General features: G+C 44.9%; 1 long non-coding RNA gene across 2 annotated transcripts; it reads right to left on the bottom strand.

The window, feature by feature from the left end:
• Positions 1–1,052: 1,052 nt before the first annotated feature.
• LOC114048269 lies at positions 1,053–3,592 on the bottom strand. Of its 2 annotated transcripts, XR_003569733.1 has the most exons (4): positions 3,562–3,592; positions 2,498–2,624; positions 1,401–1,600; positions 1,053–1,154 (listed from the first exon to the last, which is right to left on the bottom strand). It is a non-coding gene; the product is annotated as an uncharacterized LOC114048269 (long non-coding RNA). The 2 variants fall into 2 exon arrangements; XR_003569731.1 differs by lacking the exon at positions 3,562–3,592 and having other exon boundaries at positions 2,498–2,692.
• Positions 3,593–4,166: the final 574 nt, after the last annotated feature.

Raw genomic sequence — 4,166 nt, 5'->3', positions numbered from 1 at the left:
TCTCTCTCTCTCTCTCTCTCTCTCTCTCTCTCTCTCTCTCTCTCTCTGTCATTTTTAGTGACACTCCTCTCCTGTGTTTCTTAACTAAAGTCATTCTTTTTCCCTCAGCCCTCTTACTTTCCTAAGGTTCTCCAAGGCATCCTCCCAATAGTACAGACTCACAAATGAAGTGTCATGCACCCCTACCTGACTCTCACACATTCACACTCCTGACCCCCATACGCAATCTGCTGCAAAGTTCTGTGATCCACCTAGGTAACATTTCTCCCATTCACCCCCTTTTCTCCTAACACTGCCACTACACACCCCTTTATTACCAACCCCTCTCCTACTCTTCCAGTCTTCTTTCATCTTATATGCCCACCAAACATGCTATAATGCAGTGCTATGGGCCTCCTTTCTATTTTGTGAACAGGACACTACATCACCTGACTCCACAGGCTGTCCTCACCATCCTGTGCCTAGAATGCTCACCCTGGCTTCGCTGAATCCCCAGCTAGAGCCCCCCCTTCCACAATAAGCCTTTCCAGTCCTCCTTCACTTAGTATCTACCCTCTCAATAAACTCCAATTTGTCCTGTCCTTAACAGGGTTCTACATTATTGTTGGCATGTTGTCTGTCCCACCAGTCTGTGAGCTCCAGGAGAGCAAGGGATGTCCCTTGTATCTCTTTAGATCCCTGGTGCTTAGCAGAGAATCTGGCATGTAGCAGGCATTTAATAAATACTCATTGACTTGAAGAAGGTTTAAGAAAGAGACCATATTGGAAAACCTAACCCCTTTTCGCAATTTCAGGGGGAATTCCTGCCTACAAATTCTAAACAATGAGTTTTTATAGGATCACAGATTTATTATTGGAATAGAGCTTAAAGTGTCTAACTCCCCAATTTTAAACATGGGGAAACTGAGGCTCAGAGGTTCTTTGAGTTCTCCAGGATCCCACTGCTAAAAAGTGTCCAAAAAAGAATTCCGAGTCAAGTCTTCCTGCCCCCAAATCTACCACTTGCTTCATCACCACAGCTAGAAGCCTCTTGTAATCCCAGTTCTCACCTCACTCACCTGGACAGCAGCTCCTCAGGCCTTCTAGCTCCAGCAGCCATGGTGCTTCCCTTTCCTCCAAATAAGAGATCAAATCTTCTCTGGGAACTGGCAGCCCTGGGCATGGAGAATGAGGGATGAGGACAGAGAAAACTTGTAATTTAGCTTCCTTTAGGGAATAGAGTGTGAATACAAGGCTACTGCATTTTGAGAATCACTCCATCACGTTCACAAATATCTGGCTTCTTCTCCCACTAATGCTTATAATGCCAGTAACCCAAAATAGAATGTGCCCCATCAGCCTTGAGCTCCAGCAAGAACCACCTTTGGCCCTGCTCCTCCCTCCCTGAAACTTATAAATACCTTGTTGCTGTCCATTCAGGGAGTCTTGGCCTCTTCTGGTGAGATTCTCCAGCTGGGAAACTCAGTGAACCTTAGTTAGTCCAAATTCTGACTCTTGGCCAGTCTGTTATTCCTGCCATCGACAGGGCCTTGCAAACAAGGAGGACAGGATGGTTCCCAGGACTCCTTAAGTGAGGTTTCCACAGCATTTATTGTGGGAGCTTTGGGGAGAGTTGGGGGAGAAGATCATGGAGGCAATTAGGAATCAGAAAATTTGGTCTTGGCACATCTTCTTCATAGAAGGATGGACTCACTGCAAAGTTTCCATTATCTAGAAATCAGAGGCAGCTGGTAGTGCAGTGGAGAGAACCCTGGGCCTGGAGTCAGGGATGCCAGGGTTTAAATCCAGCCTCAGGTAGTTACTGGCTGTGTGCCTCTGGAAAAGCCACTTAACCTCTGTTTGCTTCAGTTTACTCAAATGTCAAATGGGGATAATAATATCACCTAATGACATAATATTGTAAAGGAAGTACTTAGCACAACAGCTGGTGAACAGCAGGTGAATAGAAAGGCTTATTCCCTTCCTGTCTTTCCCACCATCTGTGCTGGAATGGGGGCCCTGTAAAGGAAGATTGAGGACAAACCTGTTATAGCAGACACAAGGGGGGCGCTGTGAGCTGCAAATTGAGGCTTCTTAAGAAGAATGTTCCCTACAGTAGGGCCATCCCAAAGAGGAAGGGGTCACAAGCAAAAGCTGCCTGAGCAGTTTCCAGAGACTTGGCAGACAAAATTCATGTCCAGGGAGAGGCTGGACTACATAATGTGGGATTACTTCCACACCTGAGATGCTTCAACATTGATCTGAACTTTGACCTCAAGCTACCTAGGATTGACAAGAGACAGCTTCAGGAACAACCAGGAAACCTCCAGGTTCTCTTCACACAGTGTACTGACTTTTTATAGGAAAACCAGGCAGCAGGGGACCCTGTCTCTTGGACACAGGAGACCAGAACTTTTCTCTTTCTAGTAATTGATAAATGCTTCCAACCCAGCACACTCAGGAATGAAGGTATTCCCTTGGATTGCAGACTCAGAGGGGCCAGGCGACATGTCCTCACCCAGCGACAGCAGGTTCCGAGCAATCTCCAGCATGACCTCCTTGTACAGCTCCTTCTGAGGAGGGTCCAAGAGGCCCCACTCCTCCTGGGTGAAGTCCACAGCCACATCCTGGAATGTCACCAGCTCCTAAACCATCAAAAGTCACAAGATTTAGAGTTGAAAGAGACTCCAGGATTCCTGTAGTCTAACCCTCATCAAATGAGAGGAGGAAACTGAGGCACAGGAAGAGGTTTACCCAAAGGTGGTACCCTTGATGAGTGTCAGAGTCAACACTTGAAAGCATCATCATTAAGAGCCCAATGGAATATTGAGAAAAGCATTTGATGTGGTCAATTGTCTCCCTATGGAATGTGGGCAAAAGTATGTATTCTACCTGTGAGGTAGGAGGTTCTATGGAAGAGACAGACAGAAGATGATCTGCAATTTCTGCCTTCTCAGAACTGAAAGAAGTGATATGTTATAGAGAAAATTCTGTGGGGAGTTTCTAAGAAGCTGGCAAGTACAGTGTATTCTGTAGGGGTATATGAATTTATGTGTGATTGCAGAAGAGAGGAAAGAAAAAGTAAAGATCTAATATATTTCCTGAGAGGCTGAAACAAAGTCTTACCTAGATAAAACATGAAAAGGCTTCTAGAGACATACTAATTACAATCTGGACTAAACTGAGGGCTATGAGACTTTCCAGCCAAGTGAAGGAGTGTTATCTGTTGTTACATTGAGGGCTTGAGGCTGCCCTGGGTATGATGTGTCATGGCCAGAACATCTTACGCCTTCACTTTATGATTGCTTTAATTTGTCAATAACATATATTTCTTTATGGTAATATTTAGTTACACAGTTGGTCATTTTTGTTGTTCATGGTGCTTCAAGTGAACCAAAATGACATCACTATGTCAGGGTGAAGGTACAGTGTACCTGACCATGGATGATCAGACTAATAGAGCCCAGAAGCTTCTACCACAGGTTGGGCACAAAGAGTTCATGTGAACATTTGGGCTGGAGATGGCTCTGAATTTGTACATCTCACCATTCTTTTGAGCTACTGCCATTCTGCTTTACTCACATAGCAGAGCACATTCTCTGATGTGGGCACACCACACTGGGTGGTCCTTTGCCAGTGTCTCTCATGACTCACAATTGATTACAAAGTTCTTCAGAGACACCTTGGGAATGTCCTTGTATCACCTCTTCTGACCACCTTATGAGTGCCTTCTTTGCATGAGTTCTCTGTAAAATAGTCTTTCAGGCAAACATCCTTTTCGCATTTGAACAACGCAGCCAATGCATCAGAAATGTGCTCTCTGAAGTAGAGTGTGCTTGGAAGTCTAACTTGAGGGAAGGACCTCAGTGCCCAGTACTTTATCTTGCAAGGTGATCTTCAGAATCTTCCTGAGACAATTCAAATGGAAGAGATTCATGTTCCTGGCATGGCGCTGGTATGGTGTCCAGCTTTCACAGGCATACAACAATGAGGTCAGCACAAGAGCTCTGTAGGCCTTCAGTATGGTATGCAGTCCAATACTTCTCCTCTCCCATACTTGTCTTGGGAGCCTCTCAAGCGCTGAACTGTCTCTGGCAAAGCAGACATCAAGTGTTAAAATTTGTTATCTGACATAGAAAGTAATCTGAGGTACAAAATTTGCTAGTAAACAGTGATTTAATTGTAAT

The sequence above is a fragment of the Vombatus ursinus genome, unplaced genomic scaffold (genome assembly GCF_900497805.2).
Source record: "Vombatus ursinus unplaced genomic scaffold, bare-nosed wombat genome assembly UNPS02001922.1, whole genome shotgun sequence".
NCBI lineage: Eukaryota > Metazoa > Chordata > Mammalia > Diprotodontia > Vombatidae > Vombatus > Vombatus ursinus.
Note: the sequence above shows the minus strand (reverse complement) of the source record. Positions and strands in the feature narration are given on the sequence as shown.